At 35.9% G+C, this 23,599-nt stretch overlaps 1 protein-coding gene across 2 annotated transcripts in view; it reads left to right on the plus strand.

The window, feature by feature from the left end:
• Positions 1 to 397: 397 nt before the first annotated feature.
• Positions 398 to 23,599, plus strand: part of TENM1 (teneurin transmembrane protein 1) — a 476,767-nt gene continuing 453,565 nt past the window's right edge. For both annotated transcript variants that reach the window (XM_075184364.1, XM_075184365.1), the window contains exon 1: positions 398 to 909. The gene's annotated coding sequence lies outside the window, so the exon portion shown is untranslated. The remainder of the gene's footprint in view (positions 910 to 23,599) is intronic.

Below are 23,599 nucleotides of genomic sequence, written 5' to 3' on the forward strand. Positions count from 1 at the left end.
GTAGACATGGAATAATCTGGTAATCATTGAATTTCATCTGTAAAGATATTAAAAGAATATAAAAACAGTTATCAAATTCAATTGGTTAAATGCACTAAAATCACTTAATATGTAAGAATTATTACAGGGGAACAAATGATAGCATCTGCATAACTGGTATATTATACTATAAAGTTTACTAATATGTACATTTGCTTGTTGTGTATTTTTAATAATGTTCTGCTAGACTTTCTTTTTTTATTCACACTTACAAAATCACAAGGTAGTCACATAATCTATAGAAAGGAGGGAGTACTACAGCTTCTGCTCTGACATGGAGAAATGTAGTCAGCAGCTTCTCCTAGCTCAGTCCATAGTTGCAGTTGTGTTCATTTCCCTGCACCTCCTCCTTCTGTCTCCCATATCAGCCTCTCATCAGAAGCAGCAGCAGCACTGAGAAAAGAGAATGCTGTCTGCACACAGCACGGCCAAGCTCCTGTGAGAGCTGATGGCAGCTTTAAATGCTGTTGCAGCCGAACTGATCTGCTAAACCAATTTGCAATTCCACCCCTTTAGCCAGTGGCTTTGGTACAGTCCTTAGGAGCTGTGTCTGCACCCAGGATGGTAAACGCCTGCTTGTAGCACTGGAGCCCTAGGAGTGCGTCTGGCTGATGATAAAGGAGTGCTGTTTCGTGTAGGAGATTATCACTTGCTGACCCATAGAACTATACCTGTCACCATCATCTTGCTTCCATCTCTTACGGGCGGATGACTGGTGTAAGAAAAGGCATTCAAGGTGGATTTATCTACTGCTTGCTTTGCAAAGAAGCGGTCAGGCAAGGGCACCACAGCTAGGCTATGGCAAGACCTGCACAGGGCAAAAGAAATCAGCCTGGGGGATCAGGGCTGCTCAAAGTTCCCACTCAATAGGTAGGTGCTTGCATTGACGGATCTGTGCCCCCAATATGCTTCTCTTTCTAAGAGCAATTTCAAATGATTAGTATTTGATTGCAGAGACTCACGTATGCACGTGAGGAAAACATGCTCTGTTACTAGCATCACTTTATAGATACTCCGTTTCTCTGTCGTTTGTGTATAGCTGGGTGCTGTTAGATTGTTGGATATGCAGTGGATGGATTCAGCACTCTAACAAGTGGACAGCACCTCACAGTGTGGGGGTCTCCTATATAAAACCTAAACAGCACGAGTGTATTTGCACTCAGCACTAATACAGTAGTAGTGCCCAGTAGAGGAGTGTTTAGTTTTGGGGGGTTTAATAGTGTTTATCTATCTATCTATCTATCTATCTATCTATCTATCTATGTTTTATTTGGAGACAAAATGACTGAACTCAGGACTGCTTCATATACTACAAAATGCCCATTTCTGCTTACTTGTGACACTATTCTGTAAAAGGCACTGATAGAAAATGAATATTTATAATCAGAAATTGACTTACTGCATAAGTCACTGTTATTTTAAAATTACATTAAGATTTATTCTACCAGAACATTTTCAAGGGAACATCATTTTCATCTTGCAGTCTGTGGTATTTTCATAATGATTTATTACCACTGTGTTGGTTTGCTGAAATGAATATTATGTGCACCTATATCTTTCAGAACTGCATGAGTTAAACATGATACAATAAATAAAAGAAGGGAAATAACAAATTGGGCATACTGTCAGGTGGCACAAGTAAAAGTTATTGGATGGAAGATATTCCACAATGAAAATGAATGGTCCTAGAAAGCAGTTATTATAAGTAACATTCATATCACATCCAATCAAAATTTCTGTCTATATGTCACAATAACAGTCTCTTTCACATTTCCAGTTTAGCTACAGATAACCAGATTTTAAGCGGAATACATATGGATTTCAGAGAACAATAGCTTTTAAAAGGTTTATTATTATGTAGTACTTTAAAGTAAATAATTTTCTGAGTCTTCATTTAACAGTAGATGTGACTTTTATTTGTTGTTAACTCATTGAGTGCCTTGTAGGCCAGATCTTTGCTACATGTTATGTTTTTTTGGCACTAAGGCATCCCAGGTATAGTAAAGAAAATTCTAAACCTAAATGTAACTGACATGACACTTCTCCATGTCATATTACCTTGTATTTGTGTTGTGACCCCTTCAGTCTCCTAAAACTGTGTCCATCTGCAGCTGTTGCATGGTACGTTGATACATTTTTGACCCAAATGTCTAGATATTTGTGCTAAAGGTCGATTTTAAAACCTACCATGCTGGTCATTTAAAAATAGGATACAGTGTTGGTTTTGTGGCCAGTAACACGAACATTTCAAAGTGAAAAGGAAAATCTACCCACTTTAAGAGGGATATTTGCAATAATTGGGTGAGGCAAATGATCCAGTCAATTAAGAATTACTGTAAATAATATGCTGTTTACTTCCTCAGACTAAGGATCTCCTATTGAATACTTGATTATTTCGGTGACATTGGCTTTGCGGATAGTTTTTGTTTGCTAGAAATACATTGGTGTCCTTATTTGGTTAAGCAGTCTGTTAATTCTAAGTCTATTCATTGAGTATCCTCTACCCATATCTACAACATACACCAGCTATATTCCCATTTTCAACTTTTTGCATGCTGCCTTCTGCAAATATATCATTTTCTTTAATGTTGTAGCTCTTAGCAAATGTATAGAGCCCAAATAATGATGTTATCTCAACTCTGCAAACCAAATAACAACCAAATAACACTACACATGATGCTCAATAGTTTAATGGGACACATCCTTTTTTGTTTACATGCCAGTAAAGAAGGTTTGTTTGTTTGTTTGTTTGTTTGTTTACTTTTAATAGTAGAACGTTAATATAAATGATCATAAGTTTATGATAGAATACATTAAAAAGCTTGTCTACAGATGAAAATAAAATGTCTTGCTGAAATAACTGGATAACTTAAAATACTATACACAGCTGTTTCCCTTTCTACCATAAAAAAATAAATAAGTCACAGGTTGATTACAGCAATGGCATTTTCATTAATTAGTCCATTCCTCCAATATGTCTGGGGAGGGTTAACACCCTGTGAAGTGAATATAGTTATAATGTCTCTCTAGTTATCTGAACCACAGCTGTAACCATGGTTTTTGCAAATTCAAAGTAGTAAACTCCCATCCGGTTAGACTCTACATCTGTATTTATGTTATAAATATTTTAAATAAATACTACCAGTATATATTTTCTTTTTACGGGATCATGTTTTTTATTAATCATTTACAAATAAATTTACTGTTTATTGTGGGGAGTTTCCAACTTTACTTCTTCGTACTGCAATACGCTATATTGCCATTTTAATAGACTATTTACACAATTTTTACTATAACCATTAATTACACTTTGAAATTGTTTATTTCCATGAAGGGATATTTCCAATATGACAACAATAGAATTTTCATTTGAACATATATTATTTGACATTAATCTACTGCTGATGTTTGGCCAAACAATTGTGTTGGATGTTAATTGCTACAAGTGTCATTCCAGCATTTAATGGAACAAATATATAAAAACATAAACATGGTACACAAAAGGGAATAATCATTTGTCTGTTATACCACTTTCATACTGCCGCCCCTGCAATATTCCGGGTTTTTAAAGCCGGGTTTTTGCAGGGGCTCGGAGCGTCCCAGCTCAGAAACACCATTCATACTGCACCTTGGACCCGGGAATTTCCCGGGTTGACCCCATTCATACTGCACAAGTCTGTGCCCTGGCAATTTGTGGGAGTCATCACCAGAGCACTTTTCATTGGCTGAAAGCTGGAATATGAAAAAAATCTCTCTCTCTCTCTCCTATGCAACTATGCCAAAACCCGGGTTGCACCATTCATAGTGCAGGCAACCCGGGTCCGACCCGGGAATTACCCCTCGATAAATCCCGGGTTGAAGACCCGGGTTTTTAGACCCGGGATTTTTCACTTGTACCATTCATACTGCACCAAGACCCGGGTCGTTTCAGCTCGACCCAGGAAAAATCCGGGATTTTGGTGCAGTATGAATGGGGTATTACTAAACAATTACTTATATGAGTAATGAGTGAGAATGCAGTGTGCACTGATTAGTCAATTGTGTTATTTTCTGTAGTTTTCTTTGGCTTTCTTAACAATAAACTTGTTTTTGCCACCTCCTCAAAATATATTTAAAACTTTATTTGCTGACAGGTAGGACAATGAGATGATTAGCATAAGGCCTGTTTAGCTGTTCAGTATGGATTCATAAACTCCTACTTATGTGTTTATCTGTTATTCAGATGTATGTTTTGGCGCTTCCTGGAAAAAAGGCATCAACGTTGTAATTACACAATGTCATTTATTTGAATAGTCAGCTTCAGAAGCACAGAACCTGTGAAAGCAGTGCAAGAATCCCAAGCAGGTTCCCAAGCAACAAAAATTGCAATGATGAAACCCTTCATATAAACATTGTCACTTCAGCACCATAGGCTGCAGTGCAGATTCAGCCTACTGCATCTTCTCCATAAGAAGCAACAGCAAGAAAGTGATATACTGCTGTGAATAAAATCCACCTTTCAGTGACTTTGCTTATTTACAAGAGATTTGCTGCAGCAATACCATGTGACTTGCTGCAACGCTTTCTGAGCATGTGATACAGAAAGCAGAGTAACATTGCTTATTAAATCATGTGATAATGTATCATTTTTAAAAATTAAGGTTCATAAAGACTTGGTAATATTCTCATATATTACTGTCACTGTATATTAACAATCAGAGCATTTTTAAGTAAAAAGCATTTAATACAGATATCTAACGGGATAGATAAAACCTTAATGTTATTATGAAACTTTGAATAGCAAGATTTTATGAATAGTATTAGGAAAATAATGTCTTAAAATACATTTAAATGTAAACGATGATAAAATTTTAAACTTAGAATCCTTTTTATTATTCTAAAATGAATATATTTTCTACCTGTACAGAATACATTTGAAATGACTCAATAGGTTTCTGCACTGAGTGAAATTGATTCCAATTTGTACAGTTTGAAAAAAATGTTTCAGAATGTCAAAATAATATAGTCCCAAAGTATACATTTACAATGTGGCAAAGTGAAACACAACCCACACATGACAAGAGAAATGCCATTGTGCAGTTTTTATGAAAGTGAAGCCAGTCTTCTAAATTTGTACTGTGTGCAAAATTGATATTTGTTGTAAGGCTGACAAATAGGGTCTAGGAACAATCACTGCATTTATGAAAGAATTAAATAAAGGCTTTCAATTGATAATGTATAGTGCTGAACAATTTATATTTATTAAATAGACATACTAACCTTTTTCTTAAAATGGATCTGTCAACCCCCACATTTAAGCACAAGAACGCATAAACAAATTATTAAGAGAGGATTTGTCTAGTGTGTCAAATGTGCTAACAGTAGAAGATGAAATACAGTCTATCTTTTTTGCCCTACTAGAATTCCTGATGAATGTGTTTCCTTTGCATATGCCTTTGGCTGGAGATGGAGGAGGTAATATAGAAAATAATTACAATGATAGCATTTCAGAATAAAATCCTTGACAATAAAGTAATTAAATAATTGTCTATATGCTGTAGAATTCATTAAGAAAATTTTAATATACAGTGTAAGTCCAACTGTAAGGAGACATTGGAATGTACTAAGATACAAATATACATACAGTAAGCCATAAAACCCACTCAGACATTTTTCTTTCTGTTCCATCCTAACTTGGCTAGACCAAGTAATTCTAATTGGGGATTGGTTGCTTTGAGTTATTGCACATTTGCATGTATATATCTATGTTACTAAATCACCTACATTAAATAGAGAATATAAATCTAGAGGATAGCTCTATCATTTAATATATACAAGGGTGATTTTATATGGTACAACAGCATAGCAGTATTATATATAGATGCTTTCAGCTGGAATGATATTTTTCATAGTTTGTGTTACAATTGACTAGCAAAATAAGAGCATAAAAACACTGATAAAGTTACTCAAGGGGTCACAGTATCATTTTGAATAAAATGTTTTAACTAGTAAGGGCTCCTTGTCTTCTTAGGCCACCAGCGAGCTACAATATCGGCTTTAGTTCATCACCTAGACCAATAGATGTACAGGGAAAATGTTCCCTGTGCCCTTTTTTGTAAACTGGCAGTGGTGGGAGGTATATTTTCAATGGGTCCATTTGAATAGGTCTAATGATTATTCGAGCATTTTGAAAATTTTCATTCACTTGACAGCCTCAAAAACAAGAGGTGTCATTAACTGAAGTGCGGAAATGTTAAAAGAAGATAAGTGGAAGGGAAAAAACAGAGAAACATGGTTTAACTTAAGAAGTTTGTAGTATAATATCATGGAAATTTGCTATGTGACAGAGCTTTATGAATTAATCTGCATTTGGCTTTATGGCAAATACAAAATGGGGAATACAGAATGCTGGAAATAATAATACAGGAAAAAGTCTAGTTTCAGTACTGAGAGGTGCAGTGGTTGGTATGCTCTGTTTAGTGCAGAGAGGTGCAGTGGTTGGTATGCTCTGTTTAGTGCAGAGAGATGCAGTGGTTGGTATGCTCTAGTTAGTGCAGAAAGGTGCAGTGATTGGTATGCTCTGGTTAGTGCTGAGAGGTGTGGTGGTTGGTATGCTCTGTTTAGTGCAGAGAGATGCAGTGGTTGGTATGCTCTTTTAAGTGCTGAGAAGTGCAGCGGCTAGTATGTTCTGGTTATTTCTGAGAGGTGCAGTGGTTGGTATGCTCTGGTTAGTGCTGAGAGGTGTAGTGGTCGGTATGCTCTAGTTAGTGCAGAAAGGTACAGTGATTGGTTTGCTCTGGTTAGTGCTGAGAGGTGCAGTGGTTAGTATGCTCTGGTTAGTGCAGAAAGGTACAGTGATTGGTATGCTCTGGTTAGTGCTGAGAGGTGTGGTGGTTGGTATGCTCTGGTTAATGCAGAGTGATGCAGTGGTTGGTATGCTCTGGCTAGTGCTGAGAGGTGTGGTGGTTAGTATGCTCTGGTTAGTGCAGAAAGGTACAGTGATTGGTATGCTCTGGTTAGTGCTGAGAGATGTGGTGGTTGGTATGCTCTGGTTAGTGCTGAGAGGTGTGGTGGTTAGTATGCTCTGGTTAGTGCAGAAAGGTACAGTGATTGGTATGCTCTGGTTAGTGCTGAGAGGTGTGGTGGTTGGTATGCTCTGGTTAGTGCAGAAAGGTGCAGTGATTGGTTTGCTCTGGTTAGTGCAGAGTGGTGCAGTGATTGGTATGCTCTGGATTATTGCAGAGAGGTGCAGTGATTGGTATGCTCTGGTTAGTGATGAGAGGTGCAGTGGTTAGTATGCTCTGGTTAATGCAGAGCGATGCGTTGGTTGGTATCCTCTGGTTAGTGCAGAGAAATGCAGTGGTTGGTATCCTCTGGTTAGTGCAGAGAAATGCAGTGGTTGGTATCCTCTCGTTAGTGCAGTGAGATGCAGTGGTTGGATTGCTATGGTTAGTGCAGAAAGGTGCAGTGATTGGTATGCTCTTGTTAATCCTGAGAGGTGCAGTGATTGGTATGCTCTGGATTATTACAGAGAGGTGCAGTGTTTGGTATGCTTTGGTTAGTGCTGAGAGTTGCTGTGGTTGGTATGCTCTGGTTAATACTGAGAGGTGCAGTGGTTGGTATAATATAGGTAATCAGTTGAGCTCTTCCCTTTAGTAATGAGAATCTGGCCTCATCCCTGTCAGTAAAGCAGTTAATAATAAAGCTTGTATAGTTGGAAATATTCAGAGGAGATATTTTATACTTAATTTATATACTCAACATTTAATAGTAAAACTATAAACTATACATTGCTACTTCTCATTCTGCCTCTATATGTATCTGGATATTTATCAGAGGAATGGGAGATATTTGACTGCTGCCATAGGAGGAAGTTAAGCAAGCTGCAGGTTGCAGAATATTTTTCACTGTACTGAATTTTGCTGATTATAAGCAGAACTGCACCTATCCATTCACCAAAATTTCCAGACAATTATATAATTTAAAGATATGCAATACTTACCAATACCATTTATCTTGCATTTGCCAGTTGAATTTTGGTGTTATTAAAATACTTGTACTGCATAAAAAGTGAGAGACTGAAAAGGAAAAAATAATTTCTTGGTTGGTATAAATTAAATTTGCAAGGTTTTAATTAACATGCCAATGGCCTATGACTTAATTTGGTTCAGTAAAATGTACTATACTTTGTATAACATAACTGATAAGTTTAGACACATTTTAGCATGTAGACCAATAAACAGCAAGTTCAGCAACATGGCAAGGAGAGATAATTGACTGTCACATGCAGTATAGCGATCCATTCTTCTCACACAGCTGACAGATGTGGCCCTCATGTGTAGTTTGTATTGAAGTTTTAGTCAACTTAAGCCTTGTAATACTTGATGAAGTGTAATCGCCACTTACCTCTGTACTGGCGTAAAAATATGCTGTAAGTAATGAGCATTATGCTGGCATATGTCTAGCATATTGTGCAGCTAACATAATGAAACATTGATTTACAGCAGCATTGCCAAACCTGATGATTTTAAAACAAATTTTCAGTCAATAGGACTTATTTAATGTCTTCAAATAGATATTTTCCCAATGTTTTTCTAGATGTCATTATTAACACTTTACATTTACAATACATTAAGCATATTTTTGTTGTTGGCACTCCTAAATCAGTATTTATTTTTCAAGGATTAGTGTTGTTTATGAGTGTGTGCATGTGGGTGTGTTTGTAAATGAGTTTTTAATTATTGTAAAACAAAGTTCTGTAGAAAACCATGAAACAATGCATGTATTGAGCTTTGAACATTATGGACCTCATTTAGAGTCGGACGCAAAGTCTGTTTTAGGCGCAAGTGTCCAAGATGCAGGCGGATTTGGTGCATTCTGCACATGCATGCACATGTAGTGTTTTTTTGTTGGATGCGCCTAAAACAGACTTTGCGTCCGACTCTAAATGAGGTCCTATTTGTTCATTGGGTGCCTCCATGATGATGGGCAATACTGTGATGCATATAGTGACAAATACCTTTGTATAAAAAGTGTAATGCTTTGCAGGACATCCTGACATTCAAGCTACAGCATTGCATTGTTCACTTTAAGCTACAACATGTATCCCTTGACTATGGTCAGATAACCTTTATGTTCTCAATCATCCATGTGTACCTTATTTTTTATATGGGTGGGAGTTAAATAACATGTAGCCAATCAGATCATCAGCATGCTCACAGGAGCACAGACTATTTCAATTGAGGTATATGCTGCCTTTGATGGAGGCAGTGACCTGTCCACACACATATTTATGTTGATGAGGACAGCCCTCCATGTGACAGGGGCAGTGTCAAGATATGAAGAGGGAAAAATAGGCAAGCTGGAGACCGCAGAGTGAAAGACAGACAGTGAAATGAGTTATGTATCCCTGAAGAGTGGTGATGTGATGCTCCGGTGAAATTTTGACGACTGTGTTGCCAATTGCACCTCTGAACAAAATGAAGCTCATACATCCAACTTTATTATGCTTAGCTCTAGAAAGCTCTAGGTCCAAACAGCATGTAATCTGATGTTGATGTAAAGTACATGTGTACAAAGTGAGATATTTTACATGTGTATAAAGTTATGCATCTTTGCTTTTCTCCACTTTGTACATATACATACTAGTACCTACACACCTCATTAGAGTTCCTGGATCACATTAACATTTATACATAAGAAAATACCAGTTACACAGCAGCTAAAAGCTGGCAGACACAAGAGTGCCCAAGCAGCACAAAAGCAATAGTCTTTTCTGGAACCAGAGATAAAGGAGGTTCAGCTAAAATAAATGGTAAAGGGCAGTTATGGTTGACGGCAGCTGAATCCATAATGACTGGTTTCATGTCTCCGCCCTCATGCTGTCGCTCCTCATTCCAACAATGCAGCAGCACCGGGAATGGCACAGAAATGCCATCCAGCTGCCAATGTACAGCTTGTAATTGGTGGCTGATATTGTTGCTGCCTTACAATATGTAAATGGCCATTCCCCACCACCAGCTACTATTGTTATTCTGCTACCTTATTAAGTGTCCCGCACACCTCTTAGATTGTAAGCTTATTTGGGTAGGACCACTATTACCTTCTGTTTAATGTCATGTAAATAGTTTGTGTCATGATCCCCTCAATGTAAAGTGCTGCGTAATATATCAATGCTTTAGAAGTAAAAGATAATAATAATAACAAGAAGAAGAAGAAGAATTATAAGAAGAAGATGAATATACTTTAGCACAGTTAAAGAGTATATATACATATAGACTTGTCCATGTGTCAATTAAGTACAGTTTGGATCCAAAGGTATAGCTGGGAAATATATATGTTGAGCCTGTTTGATGTTTCACTCTAATAGATTGTCTGTAATACTCATAGTATGTAAAAAGAGTTTTATAGTTTTAAAGTTTCCTTTTCTCCTTTTTGATATGAGGGGTAAATATTGTTTACTGATGCTGGTGATCCTGAAATTGTTTCCATTGAAGTGAAAGTTTGCAAAGCTAGTTTTTTTTTATTCAAATGTATTTCTTCTAATACTAAAGTCTTCAAGTCATAATACTAGTTAAACTTCTAAATATACACATCTAACCTTAGCCCTACTATGAGCCTAACTTTTACAACGTCCATAACCCTATTAGAGTTTTGGTCTTACCTTTGACAACCTTCTGTACAATTGCATATATTTTATGTATTATTATGAATTTAGTGCCTGGACGTGTAGCCTTAGACTTAAATTTTAGAGTTAGACTTCATTTTTGCCCTAGGCATAATCTAATGATAGAACAGTCCTGGAGATAAACTAGTTTGGGTTATGCAAAATGTATAACATACAATTTCATACAAATGTGTTTTTTTGTATGAAATTTTAAACTGTCTAAAATGACCTTGTATTAAGTTGTTGTTTGTATTTGGAGATACATTGTTTAAAAGGTTTAAAACATTCACAATGTTTTAGGATTATTATATATAGTATGAAAATGTTTGCATAACCAAAATATGAATAATATATATATAATATAAAATAAAAATTGTATTCCAAAATGCACAATAATGAAAATGTTAAAGCAGGTTCAGTTTGAGGTTAGTTCAGAATAATTAGAGATGTGCTAAGTTCTGACTATTCATCAAATGATCTTCAAAGTTTTGTTTTTTTTGGGAGTGGGGGGTTAATATCATTCCACAAAATGCCCTGTCATGCTATATTTATTCACATCTCATAAAATTTAGACTAGAGCTGGGTCAACAACAATCAATTAATTCTGATGTGGTTGGGGCAGGAATGGAAACATTTAATGGAAAGTTCCATAAAAGAAAAATGATTTGGTAAATATTGCCCTACACAGTTTTGTTAAACTGTTAATAAAACCTTTAATTAATTTTAAAATACCACACAGTATTTCGGAAATTCATTGTTCAATTCATGTCTGAAAATGTGGGAACTTAGCTGTGGACAGTTAAAACAAAACATTTTATGTTTAGCACATTCTGTATAACAGGACATGACCATTGGATATAACATTTCCAAAGACATAGCTTGCATAAAAATAGATAACAGTGGGTACGGTGTTTATGTATGTGAGAAAACGTCATGCTTATTAAAGAGATATTTCAGCCACATCAAACAATGTATAATTCGGCAAAGGTTGCAATGTTTATTATTAAATTAAATGTTGTAACATGTTTGTCCACTTTGGAATGATATACCTGTTCTAAATATGTGTTACACTCCTTGAAATTATTGTACTTTTTGCTTGTATATACTTACCCAAGGAAAAACACACACACACAGTATATACCATTCCTTTACTGTTTTGAGAATAATACTGTTAAAAAGAACAGTATAGCACAATGATTTATAGTCATGCAGAATTAATTTCACTGTTTGCGATGGCTCCAAGCTTTATTTCACCTTCATCAAAACCTCTCACCATCTATATCATGCGGTTAATGCAGTAAAATAAAAATAAAATGATCTCAACTGTAAGCTTTGTCAGTGATCCATGATTAAAATTAAGCATTCATAAACTTAGTCCCCTTTTCTGTGTGTACATTATTCAATTGATTATTTACATGCATTCTCTAGTCTACTTGATTAACTGTCAGTCAGTTGAAGCAGATAGTTGCAATGCTCTATCTCTTACCCCGGGGAGCTTCCTAAACAGTGCGACTGACAGATTCGTGTCAAAAAAAAAAAAGTCCTCCTGATTTTCCCATCAGCTTCTTTTACAGTGAACCCCATCAGACCCCTCCTTAATAGCTTGTGAAAAAAATCTTGTTTTTCAAGTTCACAATAAAGAAGATAGTAGGAAATAAAAGTAAAAATAAAATGCTGAAAAAGCTCAAAAGGAATTTATTGTATTGTTTATTAAACTGTTCCTGCAACATTTCCACCACTGATGTTTATAGTTTGCCCACTTAGCTGAACTATAACATGTAACATTTCCTCTAGTTTCCATAAATCTAATGCTATTGTATTATATTGGATTAGTAGCAGAAAATATTTCCAAATCATTTGAAATGTATGTAGGAATTCAGTACAATCATTTACAATATCATAGCACGTTTTGAAACACATTAAGTTGAGCTTAAAGGGCTAAACACATTAAACTCACACATAAAAACATGATTGTTACAAAAACTATGTTAAATAAATACGTATCGTTGAGAGAGTGTTAAATTGGCTGGGCAGTCTTCCTCTCTGTTAAGGTGGATCCCTGATTGTGACAGGGATCAGCAGCTGAACTTTGTAAATAAGTGGGGGTATTAATTGTCATAGAGGGCAGAATATGATTGATATATATTGGGGAGGTTTCTGGAATTCATCCCCCACAGTCTCACTTTGGCAGCCTTCTATATTTTACATTTCAGAGCAGCTCTGTTCTTCCTAAACCCTATTGCTACCGGAATATGATTGGTAGCCAAAATCAATCATATGGCATTTGCTATGGTAAGAATACACCTCTTGTTTTCAAAGATCTGTCACCAATCCCTGTGAAAAGTAGGGTATGACAGAGAAAAAAACATAGAAGGTAACTTTTTTCACTACCTTTTCTTTCATCTGCCTAAATTTAGAGCACAATTTGAAATGGTCATTCTTTTGAAACTACTAGACCGCCTAGTTTGTATAGAATGCCACTGACAGCATACTAGACATGTCTACATGTAAAGCATTCTATTAAATGTAATGCTCAGCTGTTTAAAAATGAATCAAAAAGTTAACATAAGTTGTAGCTAAGTTATTTGGGTTCAGTCTCAGATAGTCTCAGATAATCAATTTCAGAACTTTCAGATGTGCTTGAATTTCCCAATCTGTACAGATTATGGAGATTAAGGCTAGTATTCCCTGCACACCATTTCCTTCCCCATTTCAGAATGATGCAAGATTAAAGCTCCCATATGTCCTTGTTTTTTTAATGGAAAAATCCCTCAGAATGCCTATTTTCCCAGAATTATACCCATTAGCACAGTTAGTAAAAATAGGATTCCATAATTGTTTATTAAATATGGCTCACAATTGAAAATAATGAGAAGGAATTATAAATAGAGTAAATTTTATTGGTTACTTTTCTTCTTTCAAAATAATTTGCGCCCCCATGGAAAATAAAAATCTAGGTGAAATAAGAATGGGTTGTCCAATAGTGGATAATAACTTTAATTCATTAATTTAATTTCAAATTAATTTGTGAGTGAGCATTAACTTATTTAATACACAATATGTGGTATATACAGTATTACAGTACAATAGATCTTTTAAATATTTTATTAGCATTAATGAAATAAACAACTAGCACATATCTAGCTTGATGGATGTTAGACACCAAAGACCTTCAATTTTACTTACAATTGCATTTTTTTCTTTTATATTTTTTCTAGCCTATGGAATAAAAACTGAACTGGTTAATATCTGACAATGATTTTTTTTTTCTTTTACCTATGTATTGTAGCTAATGCAGTTTTACTGATCAATACTTACTGATAATTGAATAGCACTTGTTATACAATGCCATATTTACTAGATCTTAATGAAATAATTCAGTACCGTTGCCAGTGCTCAATGTAGTTTGCTTTGTAGACATTCTAAACATAACCAGTAGGTGGCCATAATGTATGGAATTCTTGCAATGTTTGTAATCATCACCTTTTTAATATGGTCTGCTGCTTGTTTCTAAACAAAATAAAAAACTGAAAAGACCACTTATCCTAAATCCAATTATTCTAAAATGATCCTGTCCTTCACAAAACACTTTAAGCTGAAGTTAGTTAGTAATGGCTCAGCACTGCATCCTATTTATTTAATCACAGTCAATAAACAGTATTGAAAGAAACAGGCTACTTCCTTTCACACAGCCAATACTTTTGATGAATTGAAAATGTAAGTATAATTGACTTCAGGATTTCTTATTGGCTTTTTTTTTAATACATCTAATGAAGTGCACTTCATATTTCACAGCAGACATTTGCTTTGGAAGCAGAAGAACTAATAAAGTTTATTTTTACAGTTTTGTTATTGGTACAACAAACATAAACAAAAGTGGTTATGACCAAAAAGTATGTTAAGGGTTTGGGGTTTTTTTGATTGAAAAGAAAAGCTTTGCAAAGAAAAAACACTACTGCTGACGTTAACACGACACCTAGGTAAATTCTGGGACTGCCGTATTCTGAAAAATAAAGATGTTTAGTTTCACTGCTTGAAATGTTATTACTTTTTTTAAGATATGGAAAAACAGTTGTCTCAAAGTTTAAACCCCAGTGTCAGTCCTTTGTAACCTTTAAAAGGTCACTTTATATGAGAAAGAGAATGTAAATTTACTTGCAAACTGTACAATGTGCTATATTAAAGTTTCAGCACTGTCATGAAAATATAGAAATGTTAAAGTAATAAAGGTGACTATATCTCAAGTGAAGATTGCTATACAAATGATGAGTTTATATTTCATGTTATTTTAAAATATTGTCCTTGCAAATTTTGACTAATTTGATTTCTAAGTGTAATTATTTTCACTAAATGGAGTTTTCTTTTGGCACTTTATGAAAACAGGTAATGTTGTAGCTCACATTTTTGTAGAAAAAACATTAATTGATTCTTGTTATCTTCAGTTTTTTTTATTCTATTTCAATTTGTTTCCACATTATTTAAAACGTTTCTTCCCGGGACCATTCCCGTTGCATTGTTTGGGTCTCTCCTTAGCAGGAGAGATCTGACATAGCAGCTCTAAAGTCTCCCCTACCACTAAGAGTCTGCAGTGTCAAAGGTAATTGGCAAAGGTCACAGATATATGTGAGAGCTGGGACCCACCTAAGTACAGAAAATGGTAGCGGTCCCAGATACTATTATTGGGAAGGGAGAGGATTTAATAAACATATTAAATAATGTGAAATTCCTCTGAAGGAAATATGTTACTATTGTCAGCAGTATTCAATTGTTGGCGTTACTACCTAAAGTAACGCGGCGCACACACTATTATCATCATTACGGTAATAGTGTGCGTAAATACCGTTATTACGGTACATTTCACGCTGGATTTCAGCTCGCGGCTCAGGGAGCTGCGAGCTGAAATCTGGCTTAGTATTACCGTAATAACGGTAATACTTTTTCTGCGGCAGAAAACGTCAACAATTGAACATACCTGTTTAAGTTGATATTTATCAAAAAACAAATGAAAATAAAGTAAATAAACTTAACAAACAAAATAGGAAAATGTTGCCAAATGAACTGGGACCACCAGGTACATGCAATGCATAAAGATAGATTTTTCTAACCAGACAACACACTGCATATCTGTACATCAAATCTTTTTGTGTTGTGATTAATTTTGTACAGTAAATCATAGGCCCCAATGGGCAATGCGTATTCCCCTTTGATAAGGCTTTTTTTTTCAGTACACATGTTACTTTGCTACATCTCTATACACAGTGGTTGGTTGTAAAGCTGGAAGAACATTCTAAAAAGTCAAAGTACTGTCTAATTGTGTATTTCAGCTTCTTCATTTCTTCCTCCGAATACTTTTTATTTCAAACTTTCTGTTTTTTCACTCTCATTTGTATTTAATTAGTGCATTACAGTGGATTAGAGATATGTTACAGTGGCTGATTATGCAGTAAAAAAAATTATACTGTTATTATTGCTATTTTTATATAATGCCAGCTCCATAGCTCTACAGTTCTTTATTGTATTTCTCTCTAAATACCGCTGTACATCTTATCTGTGTTACTATGCCATTCCAAACTATCTAAAAAGCCATGAGCCTAGTTCATATCACAGGTGAAAAATAGGTGTAACATTCATTGTGTATATGTTACTGACAGTATATACTAATTAGGATGAATGCCATTAACAGCATAGACACTAATAAGGACATTTATACTTTAAAATAAAATGGAACACAAAACATCAACAAATGTGAGATATTTGGCACAACAGACTTTATCAAAATGTCATGTCATTGATGATTATCACACGCTTTGATTGTCATGTGAAATATAATTAACATTATAGCTCTATATTTGCTGAAAAGCAATGTATTCTACATATATACATGTGTAAATGTAATTTTATGTAAATGTCCATTAAATTTGTTATAGTTCCTAAGTTGTTGACAATCATCAAAGCATAATTGAACAGTAGTAGTGTATGTACATTAAAAAAGCTTGCCCATATAATGTTTATGTACAGAGTACACTACAAATACACTGTCCACTATAATCTGCACTGCATTTTGCTGCCAAGTAGCTGCTCAGACAGCTTTGCAATACTGGAACATTAACTAGATTAGGTTAACAAGAGGCCTGAAAACACAGGAAGTATCATAAGCAGAACAGAAGCAAGCCTTCTGGGCAAGACAGAAACTGTCAGTGGATCAGCACTAGCCAAGAGTCATTGCTGAACTGCCTGGCTGCAGCAGCAACAGTCAGGATTTTATGTGAAATGACATGACCCTAACCAATCAGAAAACTGAGTTACAGCCAAGCCTGAGCCGGCAGCTGTCCAAGGTGCTGCAGGTGTTAGGTTAAAATGCTTCCTGACAGCTGTCCACTGTGTTGCAGATACCTTATGATACTGTTTTCTAGCATCATTATGTGTTTTTTTATCATTATTATTGCCATCTAAAGTGTGATATTATTGTGTTAGTTGTAGTTGTATGCTTTAGTTGGTGTCCAAGTAATGGTCAGTTATAAGCTCAAAATGAACAGTCTTTTTCGTTTTCAGAAAATACGCACAGCTATATTGTGAGGCATTGTACATATATGTATAGACAGGCTTATACTGTAGTTTTGACAGGAAAATATAGTATACACCAAATTTTTAACTCAACTATAAATAAGAGAGAGCTAAGAAAACACAGTAGTGTATAACTATAGGCAGGTTAGGCTATAGCAATTTTAACAATCTTTAGCAATCTTCTGGACTTATATAATTTACAAGTTCACCCGTGCATGATACTCATGCATTCTAGTCAAATCAAGCTACTTAAGGTGTTAAAAAGGTTCTTTTCATGCATTTGGGCCTAGCCCAGGCCTCCTCAGGGGAAGAGCGTTACTTTCCAACGCAAGCGCCCTTTTTTAACGTGGTTTTGTCCACATGTCACCACCTCATCATTTTTCTCCATCACCTCATCCTTCATCTTCATCGCCACATCCTTCATTAAGCTACTTAAGGTGTTTAAAACTCCCCACTGTCACCCCCAGCAACCACCAACCACTCCCAACTGTCACTTCTCCTTCAAGAAATATATAGGTCATTGTATAACTCTGCCCAGCAGGTGGCGCTGCAGCTTGGTTTTTTTTCGCACACGCCACTAGGCATTTATATAGTAGATTGTCTTCAGAGCAAGGCTAGTGCAAAATATCTGAAAACCTATTTATAAAATACAGGTTGAAACTGTGTTGAAATGGACTGATACAAATATACTACATACATACTCATAATGTCAAACAGAAAACATACTTAGCTTTATTGGCTACATTTACAAATGGTAGAGGTAGACGCTGTTTCTCTATAAAGCATCTATAAAGCAAGGGAAACCAAGTCACAGGGAACAGTCTACAAATCTGTCCTACTTGAGTTTCAGTACAGCTTGTAGCAGTTGTTTACTAGTTATTACCGCTTAAGGTAAGTGTGTGATCAGTATGTACATACAAACAATAGCAAAATTGCTAGCAAAGATTGTAGCTAATATTTACAATATAAGACAGAGATAATAAGGGGATTCTGTAACATATTTGTATAGTGATGAGTTTGCAAATATACAGTATATGATTTGTTTGTTACAGTTCCACGGCTAACCATCTGCATTAATGATCATGCACTATTTGCATCATTGGTCATTTTTATTTTTTCCAATACAGCATGGATATGGATATTCATGTTGCCTTAGTTTGACTAGTTCATTCATACCAGGTATATAATGTATTTGTCATATTGAGTTGACCAGACTGTGCCTCTTTGGCCCATAGACTTACTGGGGTTGCCTGTGAAGCCTCCAATTTTGTTTGTTTAAATTGGGGACCGACATTGCTAGGCCTTAGACACTGTGAAGTTAATGTTGAGTTGGACGTAAATCTGTTTGTTTATCACAAAATACTCAAATTGGTACTGTGCATGGGTACACCTATATCTGTATGCAGATTTGAACACATGATACACTTGCGACTCTTTACGACTGGAGAGGCGGTACTAGGAGAGGAAAGGGGCAGACAAACACAGGCCAAGTACAGTTTGTCTGGACTTTGTCATTATGTATATAAAGGGCCTTATATAGATTTGCATGTAATTATACACTAACAGCATAAGCGGAATTCCATCCCGTAGTTTACTTAGCATTCCAAGCAGAACATATCTAGAAAGATAAGTTTAGGCTGGTGAATAAAAAAAAAATAGCCTCCCCCCCTCCTTCCTAGATAAAAACAGACAAACCAGCCATAGTGCTACAAGCCTAGGCTGGTTCTACCAAAACCATGGGGACAAAAATCATGGAGTTCCTCCAAAATTACCAGTACTAGCATTGTCAGCCAGGGCTGGTGACACTACACCCCTGCTGCAATGGGTGTGGGGTAAAAGTATAAAATTATAATAAGAAAAACACAATTTGTACTTGGTGCACTACCAGCAAGTTCACTGGGACCTTTAGTGCACCAGGGAAAATGTAACTAAACCACACACACACACACACACACACACACACACACACAGTTTTAAGCATCCTCTTCATCTGTTATAGATCCATGGACTTTGTAAAACCTTACAAAATTAGCAGAGGTACTCCGATTGCAAAGGAGCTCTTAACAGCCATACACATGTGTATATATATATATATATAAATAAATAGTTGGGGGATTTCCCATGACCTGAACTAAAGCACTGATGACCATCAGCACTAGGATAGACTTCAAAATTTCTGATGGATCAATATTAAAGCCCATTATGTTAATTTGTTTAAATGTGTATCAGCGTAGTAAACAGTGCTTTGTCATGCTATTGCAAAACTCTGTTGCAATGAATATTAGACAAAATCTGCATAATTGTTTCAAATATAAACCCTGATATTGAGAGTGTAAAACCACATATAGACAAACCAATTGCACTCTGTGGGCAAGACATGATCTTCTGAGTTGCGTATATATTTTTCATAGTGTACTTAAAGTTAATAGGGGCTTACATGTATCCATGTTATTATTGGTATAATTGTGTTTTCAAAATGTATAGACTTTTCTTATCTTATATGCATCTTACTAGTAGATTCTAAACTAAAATCGAGCAGAAACCACATCCTAATAGTAATATTTTCACAATAGGAATATGATGTAATGACGTCAAATGCAGTAAAATGTATAGAAACATTTGATAAGACATAATGACATGTTGGAGGTGGAAAAAATTTTCAGGACTGTATGTATCTTTGCTTGGCCACCCTGCTTCTGTCAGATATTGCCCTGTACTCATTTACAGAATGATACAAGTGTACCTGCCTCCCATAAATGAGTATGCTCCCCTCCTAAAATTATCCATGCTACTGTTATTATTCCAATGATCCATTTGTTTATTCTACCGCTGCCTACTTCAAAATCAAGAATGCATGGAGGGGCAGGAGATGATCATTAATAGTAAAATAAGTCTCTGAATCTAGTCTATTCTTAAAGTCTAGTCTAGTCTTAAAGTCTATTCTGCCTAAACATGATGGGTGCAGCAAATTTTGAGAGCCAGTAACACTGGCACAGGGTATTATGATGACTGTTGATGCAGCTGAGGATGATGATGGTGGTGATGATGATGATGATGAATACTTAAAATATGCATTTATTTAATATCATTATTGTTTATTCTGTTTGTTACTTCAACATAGATTATGTTGTTTCTTCTATAATATGGTCATAAACAGTTAAAAAAAAAATAAGATTTTAATCATACAACATGTTGTTCCTAATTGAACTGTTCAAAATGTGTGGGATTTTTGTTCAAAACAATGCAATCTATACATTGTTGTGTTTTTTTGATTCTTTGATGAGAATAATCTCTTATCCCTCTGTGTAAGAACACAAATTAATTGCACTACTGAGTTCAGGAGTTAACTAAAAATAAAACCAAAAATATTTATAAATGATGTAGAAGTTCGTGAGCATATTTTGCTTTTTAAGCTGCTCATTCTTTATTAAAAACAAATGGGTATATAATTGACACTAACTGTCCCTAATTGCCAGTGAACATCTCTAGTTTTAGACATTGCAGGGTTGATACAGAGTTGTTAGCAAAATGAGCTTAAAAACTCAAAAATACAGATCATGAAAAAGTAGCATATTTCCACCCATATGCAGAGCCCCACACATCTCGAGATGCTCTGCCTCCGCTTTGATGCTGATAATGACTGGTTTACAATAAGTCATCATCAGCGTGTACTTATACCTTCCATGTAGCTGGTGCAAAATATATGCATGTTTCTGCAGGTCTGCATGAGCCACATTTGCTTAAACACAAGTTTTTTGTACTCAGCATACGTTACAAGACCCCTTCCCTCCCACACACCACCTCTCCAGTTGCAGGGGGACATAAGTGCCAGAATCGTGCAAGTCTGCATAGGTGCATATGCGATTTCATGCAAGATACGCTATGCAAAGTACCATTCATCCCACTCTGCATTTCATCCTATGTTCCTTACAATGACCTAAGGGCCAGAGCATACTTATTACCCTGGGTGGTTTTAAACAATACTCTCTACACATAATGACTGCCCCTCCCCTCCTCTCCACCCCTATCTATTTCTTCTCTATTCCTCTCTTCTATGTTTTTCCTTATAACACATAAAACTTGCATCATTATATGTCGCAGTCTAGTTTTCCCTATAACTGTTACATCAGCCTAGTTTTCAAAGTGATTACAACTTTTTAATATGTTTGATTATGATCATAATCCATTAAAACAAAATGACATACCTTAGAATCAAACATATATATACATACATATATATATATATATATATATATATATATATATATATACAAGTTAACCCGTGCATGATACTCATGCATTTTAGTCAAATCAAGCTACTTAAGGTGTTAAAAAGGTTCTTGTCATGCATTTGGGCCTAGCCCAGGCCTCCTCAGGGGAAGAGCATTACTTCCCGACGCAAGCGCCCTTTTTTAACGTGGTTTTGTCCACATGTCACCACCTCATAATTTTTCTCCATCACCTCATCCTTCATCTTCATCGCCACATCCTTCATCAAGCTACTTAAGGTATTAAAAACTCCCCACTGTCACCCCCGGCAACCACCAACCACTCCCAACTGTCACTTCTCCTTCAAGATGCCGGGGGTGACCAGTGGGAGTTTTTAATACCTTAAGTAGCTTGATGAAGGATGTGGCGATGAAGATGAAGGATGAGGTGATGGAGAAAAATTATGAGGGTGGTGACATGTGGACAAAACACACGTTAAAAAAGGGCGCTTGCGTCGGGAAGTAATGCTCTTCCCCTGAGGAGGCCTGGCTTGGCCCAAATGCATGACAAGAACCTTTTTAACACCTTAAGTAGCTTGATTTGACTAAAATGCATGAGTATCAATGCACGGGTTAACTTGTATATATATATATATATATATATATATATATATATATATATGTATGTATATATATAAAATGTTATTTTTTGTGTCTGTCTCCAGTTACAGTCACAAAGCCCTGGAGTCCACGTCTTTGAGCATTTCTGCTTAAAATAATTTAAGTCAAAGATTCTAAAGTATTTGTGCCATGACACAGTGCCCGGGGGAAATACCCTCTGGAACAACAACATGTTTAAACCTTTCAAAGTATAGAGTATGAGCTCTGGCCAACTGCTCACTCATTTCCTTTAAATGATTATGTGTACATTGAACAATGCTGTTGTCGTTGGGTAATATTTTATTTACATCCTACTCACAGTAGTATGTTGGCTTCTAAATAAATGTCTGTTATATGATTCTCAGAATATTATGCTGGGTTAGATCAAATTAGCAACTTGTTGACTCATGCCATTAATGTGCAGTAGATAGTGAATGTAACACTGTGATGAGAGGCATTTATGTGTATAGATTTTTGTTGATGACCATGTACTAATAGAGAAAACCAGTTGCCCCATTGAGAATATTGTTTCCAAAGCAAAACCTGGAATAGGGGAGTGTTTCCCAGCAAAGAGGCAGCAACAAAGACTAGCCATTGCATTAGTCTATACTGCAGTAAAGATTAATACATTGATTACTGTCAGGGGGACATGCAATTGGAAAGTTTGCTATTTAACATGAATACCTTCTCTGTGTGTGTGTGTGTGTGTGTGTGTGTGTGTGTGTGTGTGTGTGTGTGTGTGTGTGTATGTGAATTTAGACTGTAAGCCCGAATGGGGCAGGGACTGATGTGAGTTCTTTGTACAGCGCTGCAGAATTACTGGCGCTATATAAATAAATGGTGATGATGATGATGATTACCTTACAAATGTGCATTTTCAGATACATATACACTCTGAAAAGCTACTTACACGGTGTTCAGCACCAGTTTTCATTGTTGTTATGCTAAGTCAACTATGCAAGAAACCAGTCCAGGGGGTATATTTACTAAACTGCGGGTTTGAAAAAGTAGAGATGTTGCCTATAACAGGTTCCATGTACCGGAGCACCGTTACATGGTACCTGCCGCACCAATGGTAGTTCCAGCACTGTTTCCCAGCATCATCTGATGATGAAACACCACTGCAATTATGGCTCTTCACAGCATTTCTTGCTTGAAATGATACATTGCCAGAAATGTTACAACTAACTAGAATAGTATACAACAAACTTGTCTTTTAGATTAGGAGGTATATTTACTAAACTGCGGGTTTGAAAAGTGGAGATGTTGCCTATAGCAACCAATCAGATTCTAGCTGTCATTTTGTAGAATGTACTAAATAAATGATAACTAGAATCTGGTTGCTATAGGCAACATCTCCACTTTTTCAATCCTGCAGTTTAGTAAATATACCCTCTGGAATGTTTAGAATCGTTCTTCTAATAAAAACAATAATAACACTGCTATTACCTGCTATAAGGACAAGACCTTGCACTATCTTTGC

The sequence above is a fragment of the Mixophyes fleayi genome, chromosome 9 (assembly GCF_038048845.1).
Source record: "Mixophyes fleayi isolate aMixFle1 chromosome 9, aMixFle1.hap1, whole genome shotgun sequence".
In the NCBI taxonomy this organism is placed as follows: domain Eukaryota; kingdom Metazoa; phylum Chordata; class Amphibia; order Anura; family Limnodynastidae; genus Mixophyes; species Mixophyes fleayi.